A 12,764-nucleotide genomic window follows, 5' to 3' on the forward strand; every position below is an offset into this window, starting at 1 on the left:
TGTCCTTGAGTCAGGTTCAGCTGGCAGACTTCCTAGTCTGAGAGAAAACATGAAAGAAGTCAGTGGCATTTTGTGCTGCTTGATTCCATCCATCATCGACAGAGAGAACACGGCAGATAGCAGCCAGGTAACAGGTCCAAAGGCGCCATGGCTGGTTTCAGTCCCTGCCAACTCTGCAAATGGGACCTCTCTTGAGAAACACATATTAGCATAGCCTTTGTGCTAGAAAATCCAACCCATTAATTATTTTCAAGATTTAATTCTGGCCATCCAGGATTCCCTGGCTTTAGGAAATCCATCAGCTAAAGAAAAGTGGAAACTACAGCATGGATGAGGATGGCACTACTTTTATATTGCTTGAGGGCCAGGAAAAGCTAGATTACTTTCTCTGATGTCCTCACAGCCTGAGCCAGGCTTCCAAATTTCAAAGTAAATTTATACAATATACAATTTTGAGATTCCTTTTCCTGCAGGCATCCACAAGAAAACAAAATACAATAGAATCCACGAGAAAAAGCACGCTAAACAAAGACCAACAAATATCCAATGTTCTCAAGAGGACAAAAATGTGCCAACACGAGGAAATCTGCAGATGCTGGAATTTCGAGCAACGCACATAAGAGTTGCTGGTGAACGCAGCAGGCCAGGCAGCATCTCTAGGAAGAGGTACATCGACTGTACCTCTTCCTAGAGATGCTGCCCGGCCTGCTGTGTTCACCAGCAACTTTTTTGTGTGTTGACAAAAATGTGCAAATTATTTTTAAGAAATGAATTCTTTCTGCCTGAACTATTGCATCCCCATAGCTTTTTGTCCTGATTTAATATATTCATATTAGTTTGCTTTTCTATAGATATAAATACAAAGCACAACACACAAAACATTGAAGGAGCTCATCATGTCAGGCAGCATCTATGGAGAGGAATGAACAGTTGAGGTTTTGGGCTAAGACCTTTCAGTAGGATTCTCCATAGATGCTGCCTGACCTGCTGAGTTACTCCAGCATTTTGTATGTTTTCCTCTGGATTTCTAGCATCTCATGTTGTGATACAAATGCAAGAAGATTTAGAAACCAATGCACTAAATGTCTTCAACCAAATGTAAAGCTGCACAAATGAAAAATGGGCAGGTGATACAATCTCAAAAGATGCTCCTTCTGAGGAAAAAAGTCACAAACTTTGTCTAAAATTGAATATCAAATGTCTATTTAAAAAGAGGAATGAGGATATTTGCTGTTCACTTTTCTCAAAATAATAGTTAATAGAATTTGTGGTTATGTGATAAAGTAGGGTTAAAGCAAAATTCATGGTTTAAACAAGCAATAAATGATAAAGCTATTTCCAGTCTATTCAGCTATGATCAAATCGTCAATGAGATAAAACTGATAATACTAAAGGGTTTAGTTTTTCAGCAAATATTATACAAAAAATTGAGTAAGAGAAATGGTAGGCACCTAAAGAGAACTGATTATTATCGATGTCCTGTGCATTTGTTATACTTGTCTTCTCACTGATCTAATATGAAAGCATGAAGATCAGTTTAAACCTGCAATGCTGCTAACCTTATTCAAATTTGAAAAAATATAACTAATCCTTACATTATATTGTGTGTGTGTATCCGCCTTGCTTAAGCAGTATTACAATGATTATCAATACCAAAGATGTTAATAAATAGAAATGTCATATTATAAAAATATGATAATACTATTAAGATAATCAGATAATTTATTTTAAATTGAACCTTGTACAGAGCTTCCCCTTCAGTCATCATAGTCCAGACTTCAATAAGTGCAGAGTTATCAGCTTGCATTCTTATGCCAGATGGTGTCATTATGGAGAAAGCCAGAGGCTGGGAAATTCAGGCAGTAATCACCTGGTTCAAAAAAAAATTATATTACACAATTTCTTCAACACCTTAGGAAAGAAACTGAACTGACTCAGTCATTATTGCTGCTTTGGAATACAGTAGATAAATGATAATTTAAATTACATGGCACATGAAGTAGAATCACTCCCAACAAAAAAAGGGACAGAAATAATCAATTGAATTAAAATAAGTCAATAAATACAAGTCCATTACAAGAAAGCATAAAGCAAAAAACCTTTAAAACATCTAATGCCTCTTTTCACAGTTTACCTTACCGAATAAGCAAATATCTGGTTAGATAATTGTGCTATAAAAAAGCACATAACATTGTATAGTAAAGTTGGAATGATAAATATAATGTTAAATGGGAACCTGTTTGCTAAAGATAATTTTCTTTACATGTACATTTTCTTTGGGATGTTAACATATGAAACTCCCTTTTGCCTGAAACAGAAACAATAGTAATAATTTGTGCAGTCAGTTGAGGAATGTGGAAGAAGTGGGAACATTTTCTAAGCAAGATTTACAGATACCAATAGACTTCGGAATGAGCTGAAAAAAGAGCATATTTTTGAAGGCAACATGTGATACATGGTAATGAGCCTGGTAATGCTTGAAGAACACATGAATGCAAGGTCACCAACCATCTGGCACAGCAGAAACTCTCATTGTGTTGGAAAGAAACAAATATACATGAAGGCTGAGAAATGCACAAGATGTGAGAAAGATTACTGAATTGTTAATTTATTGATACAAATATTATATGTTTGTTAGCCTGGGGTGACACAGTAACACAGCGGGTAGAGTTGCTGGTTCACAAATCCAGAACCAAATTCAACTTACTCACGGTGTTGTATTAGTGTGAAGTTTGCAAATACTTCCTAAAGCAGTTCGGGCTTAACTTAGATACTCTGGTTTCCTTCAACATCCCACAGGTTACTAGGCTAATTAGCTACTCAAAATATCTGTAAAGCAACTGAGTGGTTGGTGAATCAGGGCCTTTCAGAAATAATAGCTTTTATGGAAATGAGTAGGAGAATGGAATTGATGAGATTGCTCTGGTGAAATAGCAGAAACTCAACTGATTGAAAGGCTTCCCATCCTGTAAGAAAATATAATACAAAATATGAAAAGAATTAATATACAATTACTATGTAGTGCTCTTTTCTAATATGGTGATAACATGGCTCTGGATATGAAATTGAATATTTTGCATTGACAGAATTAAAAGACCATAAGGCATGGGGTCAGAAAAAGGCCATTTGGCCTATTGAGGCCGCTCTGCCATTCCATCACGGCTGATTTATTATCCTTCTCAGCCTCATTCTCCTGCCTCTGCCGCACAACCCTGGTTAATCAAGAATCTATCAACCTTGGCCTTAAATGTACCCAATGACATGGTCTGCACAGCCATTTTGACAATAAATTCCATAGATTCACCATCCTCTGGCTAAGAAATTTTTCATCATCTCTGGTCTAAATAGATGTCCCTCAATGCTGAAGCAGTTCCCTCTGGTTCAAGACTATATGAAACACCCTTTCTACATCCACTCTATCTAGGCCTTTCAATATTTGATAAGTTTCAATAAGATTCCCCTTCAGTCTTCAAAGCTCCATCAAGTATAGGCCCAGAGCCATCAAATGCTTCACATATGTCAACACTTTCATTCCTGGAATCATTCTCACGAACCTCCTCTGGACCTCTCCAATGCAAACACAACTTTTTTTACACAAGGGGCCCAAAACTGCTCACAATACTCCAAGTGTGACCTGACCAATGCCTTATGAGGCCTCAGCATTACACCCATGTTTTTGTTTTCTAGTCCTCTTGAAATTAAAGCTAACATTGCATTTGCTTTCCTTACCCTCAACTCAACCTGCAAGTTAGAACTTTTCGAGAGTTCCAAAGTTCCTTTGCACCGCTGATTATTTAATTTTCTTCCCATTTGGAAAATAGTCTAGGCCTTTATTCCCTTTACCAAAGTGCATGACCATGCGCTTCCCTACACTATATTCCATCTGCCACTTCTTTGCCCATTTTCCCAATCTATCCACGTGTTTCTGCAGACACCCTTCTTCTTCATCACTACCTGCCCTTCCACCTATCTGGGTATCATTCATAAACCTGGCCACAAAGCCATCAATTCCTTCATCCAAATTATTGACATATAACATGTAAAGAAGTGGGCCCAACACCAAATCTGTGGCACACCACAAAAGGCCCCCTTTATTCTGATCTGGCCTCCTGCCAGTCAGCCAATGTCCTATCTATGCTAGTATCCCTCCTGTAATACCCTGGGCCCTTAACTTGATTAGCAGCCTTAGATGCAGCGCATTGTTAAAGGCCTTCTGAAAACCCAAGTACAAAACATCCATTAATTCTCCTTTGTCTATCCCACCTGTTACTTCCTCAAAGAGTTTCAGCAGGTTTGTAAGGAAAAATTTTCGCTAAAGGAAGGGATGCTAATTTTGGCCTATTTTGGCATGTGCCTGACAAACACCACTAGTCACCGGTAGCCAGTCAGAAAAGGCTCCCTTTATTCCCACTCTTTGCCTCCTGCCATATAGCCACTGTCTTATCCATGCTAGAATCTTCCATGTAATACCATAGGCTCGCATCTTGTTAAGCAGTCTCATGTGCAGTACATTATCAAAGACCTTCTGAAAATCCAAGCATACAACATCCGCTGACCATCCTTTGCCTATCCCGTTTGTTATCTCCTCAAAGAATTCCAACAGATTTGTCAGGCAAGATTTCCCCTTGAGGAAACCATGTCGACTTTGGCCTAGTTTGTCATATGCCTCCAAGCAATAACAGGGTTGTTGTGGTGGGAGATTTTAATTTCCCAGATATCAATTGGCATGTCCCTAGAGCAAGGGGTTTAGATGGGGTGGAGTTTGTTATGTGTGTTCAAGAAGGTTTCTTGACACAATATGCACTTTGTAGATAAGCCTACAAAAGGAGAGGCTGTACTTGATCTGGTATTGGGAAATGAATCTGGTCAGGTGTCAGATCTCTCAGTGGGAGAGCATTTTGGAGATAGCAATCACAATTGTATCTCCTTTTCCATAGCATTGGAGAGGGATAGGAACAGACAAGTTAGGAAAGTGTTTAATTGGAGTAAGGGGACATATGAGGCTATCAGGCAAGAACTTAGAAGCATAAATTGGGAACAGATGTTCTCAGGGAAATGTACGGAAGAAATGTGGCAAATGTTGAGTAGATATTAGCGTGGAGTTCTGCATAGGTACATAGAAACATAGAACATAGAAATACAGCACAATACAGGCCCTTCGGCTCACAAAGCTGCGCCATACATGTCCTTACCTGAGAAATTACTGAGGGTTACCCATAGCCCTCTATTTTTCTGTGCTCCAGGTACCTGTCCAGGAGTATCTTAAAAGACCCTATCGTATCTGCCTCCACCACCGTCACCGGCAGCCCATTCCACACACACCACTCTCTGTGTAAAAAAAACTTACCCCTAACATCTCCTCTGTACCTACATCCAAGCACCTTAAAATTGTACTCTCTCGTGCTAGCCATTTCCGCCCTGGGAAAAAGCCTCTAACTATCCACATGATCAATGCCTCTCATCATCTTACACACCTCTATCAGGTCACCTCTCATCCTTCGTCGCTCCAAGGAAAAAATGGCCAGTTCACTCAACCTATTCTCTTAAGGGATGCTCCCCATTTCAGGCAACATCCTTGTAAATCTCCTCTGCACCCTATCTATGGTTTCCACATCCTTCCTATAGTGAGGCGACATTCTAACGAGACGGGGAAATGATGGTAGGGTACGTAGGGTACGTGATCCATGATACACAAAGGCTGTTGTAAGTCTAGTCAAGAAGAAAAGAAGAGCTTTCGAAAGGTTCAAAAAACTAGGTAATGATGGAGATCTATTAGATTATAAGGCTAGCAGGAAGGAGTTTAAGAAAGAAATTAGGAGAGCCAGAAGGGGCAGACAGGATTAAGGAAAGCCCCAAGGCATTCTACAAATATATGAAGAGCAAGAGGATAAGACATGAGAGAATAGGACCAATCAAGTGTGACAGTGGAAAAGTGAGTATGGAACTGGAGGAGATAGCAGAAGTACTTAATGAGTACTTTGCTTCAGTATTCACTATGGAAAAAGATCTTGGCGATTGTAGGGATGACTTACAGAGGACTGAAAAGCTTGAGCATGTAGATGTTATGAAAGAGGATGTGCTGGAGCTTTTGGAAAGCATCAAGTTGGATAAGTCACTGAGACTGGACGAGATATACCACAGGCTAGTGTGGGCAGTGAGGGAGGAGATTGTTGAGCCTCTGGTGATGATCTTTCCATCATTAATTGGGACGGGAGATGTACCGGAGGATTGGAGGTTTGCGGATGCTGTTCCTTTATTCAAGAAAGAGAATAAAGATAGCCCAGGAAATTATAGACTAGTGAGTCTTACTTCAGTGGTTGGTAAGTTGATGGAAAAGATCCTAAGAGGCAGGATTATGAACATTTGGAGAGACATAATATGATTAGGAATAGTCAGCATGGCTCTGTGAAAGGCAGGTCATGCCTTACAAGCCTGATTGAATTTTTTGAGGATGTGATTAAACACGTTGATGAAGGTAGAGAAGTAGATGTAGTGTATATGGATTTCTGCAAGACATTTGACAAGGTACCCCATGCAAGTCTTATTGAGAAAGTGAGGAGGCATAAGATCCAAGGGGACATTGCTTTATGGATCCAGAACTGGCTTGCCCACAGAAGGCAAAGAGTGGTTGTAGATGGGTCATATTCAGCATGGATGTCGGTGACCAGTGGTGTGCCTCAGGGATCTGTTCTGGGACCCGTACTCTTCATGATTTTTATAAATGACCTGCATGAGGAAGTGGAGGGATGGGTTAGTAAATTTGTTGATGACACAAAGGTTGGAGGTGTTGTGGATAGTGTGGAGGGCTGTCAGAGGTTACAGCGGGGCATTGATAGGATGCAAAACTGGGCTGAGAAGTGGCAAGTGGAGGTCAACCCAGATAATTGTGAGGTGGTTCATTTTGGTAGGTCAAATATGATGACAGAATATAGTATTAATGGTAAGACTCTTGGCAGTGTGGAGGATCAGAGGGATCTTGGGGTCCAAGTCCATAAGACACTCAAAGCTGTTGTACAGGTTAGCTCTGTGGTTAAGAAAACATACTGTACATTGGCCTTCATCAACAGTTGGATTGAGTTTAGGAGCCAAGAGGTAATGTTGCAGCTATATAGGACCCTGGTCAGACCCCACTTGGAGTAGTGTGCTCAGTTGCCTCACTACAGGAAGAATGTAGAGAAGATTTACAAGGATGTTGCCTGGATTGGGGAGTATACCCTATGAGAATAGATAGCGTGAACTTGGCCTTTTTCCCTTGTAGCAATGGAGGATGAGAGGTGACCTGATAGAGGTGTATAAGATGATGAGAGGCATTGATCATGTGGATAGTCAGAGGCTTTTTCCCAGGGCTGAAATGGCTAGCACGAGAGGGCACAGTTTTAAGGTGCTTAGAAGTAGGTACAGAGGAGATGTCAGAGGTAAGTTTTTTTTTATGCAGAGAGTGGTGAGTGCATGGAATGGGCTGCCGTTGACGGTGGTGGAGGCGGTTACGATAGGGTCTCTTAAGAAACTCCTGGATAGGTACCTGGAGCTTAGAAAAATAGAGGGCTATGGGTAACCCTAGGTAATTTCTAAGGTAAGGACATGTTCGACACAACTTTGTGGGCTGAAGGGCCTGTATTGTGCTGTAGGTTTTCTATGTTTCTATGCTTCTAAGTACTCAAAACCTCATCTTTAATAAAAACATCATTCCAACCACTGAAGTCAGGTTCACTGGCTTACAAGTTCCCTTCTTCTGCCTCCCTCCCTTCTTAAAGAGTGGCGTGACATTTGCAATTTTCCAGTCCTCAGAACCATTCCAGAATCTATAGATTCTTGAAAAATTATTACTAATGCCTGCACAATTTCTTCAGGTATCCCTTTCAGAACCCTCGGGTGTAGTCTATCTGGTCCAGGTGGCTTTCCTACTTTCAGACTTTTCAGCTTCCCAAGTACCTTCTCCTTAGTAATAGCAACGGTAATCACTTCTGCCCCCAACACTCTCACAGTTCTGGCATTCTTCTGGTGTCTTCCACAGTGAAAGCTGATGCATAATACTTATTATGTTCATCTGCCATTTCTTTGTCCCCCCAGTGGGGGAGTCTAGTACGAGAGGGCATGTCTTAAGGATTGAAGGGCATCCACTCAGAACAGAGATGGAAGAAATTTTTTTAGTCAGAGGGTGGTGAATCTATGGAATTTGTTGCCACGGGCGGCAGTGGAGGCCAAGTCATTGGGTGTATTTAAGGCAGAGATTGATAGGTATCTGAGTAGCCAGGGCATCGAAGGTTATGGTGAGAAGGCTGGGGAGTGGGACTAAATGGGAGAATGGATCAGCTCATGATAAAATGGCGGAGCAGACGCGATGGATTGAATGGCCAACTTCTGCTCCTTTGTCTTATGGTCTTATGGTCTTATTACTACCTCTCCAGCATCGTTTTCCAGTGGTTTGATATCCACTCTCTTCTCTTTTTTTACTCTTCATGTATCTGAGAAAACTTTTGTATGAATAAATTTTTGTTTCCATGAGACCGTGAGGGTTCTCCATAAGGGGTGTAGGGGCTGTCTAGGGAGGGGTAGCGCCTCTGGTGAAGAGGCTTGTCCATTCTAGGGCAGCTCACTCACCCTTGGTGCCCACTGAGCACTCTCACCTGTGGCTCCCAATAGCTGTTTGCATGCGACAGTGGTCACACCCCGGTATATCACTTTGACAGGCGGGCTAAGCTAGCTGATGATCGCCAGTGGCCCCATATTCCAGTGAGTTATGGACAGCATAGAAAGTCAGCTCCAGCAGACTGGGTGGATGAGATCAGTGAGATCCAATGGCCAGGAAGGCAGCACTGCAATGCTCCATGGAGAGTGAAGGGCATGACAAGGCACAGAAGGTGTGCTGGTCACCTACAGCAAACAAGGAAGCCCCAGTTTGTGATACTTGTTCATACCACTAGACTCAGACTTCTGAAGTCAAGAGAGTGGAACTTCCCTAGTGCAACGGCTTTTCCACTTTAAAAACTCTCCCTCACCGGTCTTCTGTCATCATCAGACATGAAAGACAATTGACATACTACCATATGGCATAGGAGCAGAATTAGGCTATTTGACCCATTGAGTCTGCTCTGCTGTACCATTATAGCTGATTTATTATCCCTCTCAACCTCATTCTGCTGCCTTCTCCCCCATAAGGCAATAGGGTTCAATTTAATCTGCTTTAATACATGTAATTGTGATTTCTCTCATGGAATCAGTAAAGGTCCATTGAGAAATTCTGAATGAATAATGAAATCAGTCATTAGTAGACTGAAAAGCTTTGGAGATATTCTAAGACTGAGGGCTAAATCCGTAACATATATTCTAAAACTCTATGAATGTATTATATCCAATGTATCTACATAGTATGATGAACTGGTGTATAAAACTGTCATATTAGACCATTAAGAGAGGAGGAAGTAGCTGTGCATGATGTTAAGTTACCGTCATACTGAGTAATTCCATCAAAATTGAGGCAAACTAGTCATTAATGTAACATCTAAACTGGCCTTGGTGCTTCATGACCGATGATGCCAGACCCAAAATATTCTTGATAGAGGTACAGTGCATGCTTAGTCCATCCATTATTAGCTATTTCAGCAATGACCTCAGCCTTTGTCATGTTTAGGAATAATACTTCTCCATTATGGTTCCTCTACTCTTCAAGGACCCTATAACTCATATTCTCAACATTATCATTCTGTACTCGCAGTTTGCCTTTTTTTGCATCTTGTTTGTTTGTCAGTCTTCACGTGGAGTTTGACACTGATTCTATTTTATTTCTTTGTTCTACTGTGAAAACCCGCAAGAAAACGAATCTCAGTTTATATATGGTGACATTTATGTTCTTTGATAATAAATTTACTTTGAACTTTGATTCCACAGTTTTTTGCAAGTCTTGGAACAACAAAGTAACTCGTGAATTTAAAGCAGTTCTTGAACAGCATCTGAAGTTGGCCTGAGACTTTGCAATCTCAAATAAGAGGTAGCAGTGATTAACTTTAAACAACAAAAGCCGATTGACGGCATAGTAGTACAGCTGGTGGAATTGCTGGTGTACCGCTCCAGGAACTTGGGTACAATCCTGACCCCAAGCCCTGTGCATGTGGAGTTTGTACATTCCTCCTGTTTTTGTATCATCTTTCCATTGGGTGTTATGGTTTCCTGCATGTAAATTGCCTCTAGTGCGTAGATGAGTTGTATGTGGGAAATTCAGGACAATGTGGCAGGATAAAATGGTCAGCTGCTTTACGTTTGGCATTCACCTGATGGACCAACCTGTCTGTTTCTGCACTGTACGATTTCATGTCAATCACTCCATTCTGGCCTTCAACAGCAATGAAACCATCTCATTTATTTTACCACTGATGTCTCAGAGTTCTTCTTATTGTTGCTATGCTTCTGCCCCATGGGTCGCTAAAACCACTGAAGAAACTGGACATCCTGTGACGGGTGGCTCACAGTGAATACTCACTATAGGTCTGGAGTGAAGGACTTGGTGGACGTAACTCTCAAGCAAGCAGGTACGACATATTTAAGTGGATGGAGTGAGGCAGGTTGGGGGTACTCTAAGCCAGGCTGAAACACAAAAGAATGAGGCCTCCTCTATCCAGCAATTTGATAGTGAATGTGCAGACAAAATTGAGAACTTGAGGGCACGGTTGCTGTATTAGAGTAGAAAGAGAGATTCAAACATGAGGAATTCTGCAGATGCTGGAAATTCAAGCAACACACATCAAAATTGCTGGTGAATGCAGCAGGCCAGGCAGCATCTCTAGGAAGAGGTACAGTCGACGTTTCAGGCCGAGACCCTTCGTCAGGGCTAACTGAAGGAAGAGCTAGTAAGAGATTTGAAAGATTTGAATGAGAGATTGTTGTGTTTTAAATTTGAACAAGACATGGCTTACACCAAGTACTCCCAATACAACAATTTGACCCAAAGACTTCTCGATTCACAGGATGGACTGAAGTGCCGATTTGGAAAAGGCAAAAGGTGGAGATGTGTGTTTATGATAAACTCTTGGTTGTGTTCCAATGTGGCGGTTTTATATAACTCATGGTCCCCCAGTCTTGAACACCTAATGGTTAAATCCCATCCATTCTATTTACTTTGTGAGTTCTCCTCCATAATCCTGACCGCAGTTTGCATACCACCAGCGGCTGAATGTAATCAAGTGCTTGAGATACTGCATGATGCCATTATCAAATAAGAAACAGTCCATCCTGGTGCATTTCAAATCACAATCAGGGAATTCGACCAAGCTTGTTTGAAGAAAACCATGCCCAATTACCATCAGCATATAACCTGCAGCACCAGAGATCCACTGTTATACTAAGATAGGGAATGCCTACCGTTCCATGTCCAGACCGCATTTCAATAAATTAGAGCATTTGACTGTCCTTCTTCTACCTGCATACAGGCAGCAGCTAAAGAGCAAAGCTCCAGAGATTTGGACAACAAGGAGGTGGCCGCAGGAGGCTGAGGAGCGGCTACTAGATTGCTTTGAGTCCGTGGACTGGGTTGTGTTCAAGGACTTATTATGGATCTGAATGAATACACCATGTTTATCACGGACTTTATTAAAACAGTTGTAGATGAGTGTGCCCCACAAAATCATTCAGAATCTTCTCCAGCCAGAAGCTCTGGATGAACCATGATAACTGCAATTTGCTCAGAACTAGATCAGAAGCATTCAGGTCTGGTGACCAAGAAAGTTACAAGAGGTCCAAGTACGATCTCCAGAAAGCTGTCTCACGGTTCAAGTGCCGATTCTGGACTAAACGTGAATCAACGAAGGATGCTTGATCATTGAGGCAGGGCTTGAATACTTAGCAAGTTAAATCAAATGACGTAGGCAACAGCAGGACTTCGCTTCCAGATGAGCTCAATGCCTTCTATGTTTGCCTTGACCATCAAAACATGGAGGAACCATAACAAACTCCCACAGCCCCCAGTGGTCCTGTGACTTTAGTCCCTGAAGCTGTGTAAGCAACCTTCAGGAAGGTGAACTCACCAAAAGCATCTGGCCTAGGTGGAGTAACTAGCCAAATGATAAGGACCTCTGCTGATCACCTGGCTGGAGTATTCACAGAGATCTTTAACTTCTCACTTCAGCAGTCTGAGGTACCCACCTGCTTAAAGTAGGCTTAACTTATACTGATATAACCATATAACCATATGACAATTACAGCACGGAAACAGGCCATCTCGGCCCTATTAGGTCGTGCCGAACTCTTAGATGTCTAGAAGATGTCTAAGAAGAACGTGGTAACCTGCCTCAATCCTCCAGAAGCACTTACATTCTCAGTGATGAGGCATTTTGAGATGTTGGTGATGAAACATATCAACTTCTGCCAGAGAAGTGACTTGGATCCACTCTAATTTTCCTACCGGAGCAACAGGTCCACAGCTGATGCCATCTCATTGGCTCTTCACTCAACCCTGGAGTATCTGGACAGCAAAGTTGCATAAATCAGGATGTTCTTCATTGACTACACCTCAGCATTCAATGTCATCATCCCCTCAAAACTAATCAATAAGCTGCACAACCTTGACTTCAATACTTCCTTGTGCAATTGGATTCTTGATTTCCTCATTTGCGGACCCCAGTCAGTTTGGATTGGCAACAACATCTCCTCCAGGATCTTCATCAGCACAGATGCACCAAAGGCTGTGCGCTTAGCTCCCTTCTATACTCACATTACACCTATGGCTGTGTGGCTAAGCTCAACTCCAATGCCATGTTCAAGTTTGCTGACAA

The sequence above is a fragment of the Mobula birostris genome, chromosome 6 (assembly GCF_030028105.1).
Source record: "Mobula birostris isolate sMobBir1 chromosome 6, sMobBir1.hap1, whole genome shotgun sequence".
Taxonomy (NCBI): domain Eukaryota; kingdom Metazoa; phylum Chordata; class Chondrichthyes; order Myliobatiformes; family Myliobatidae; genus Mobula; species Mobula birostris.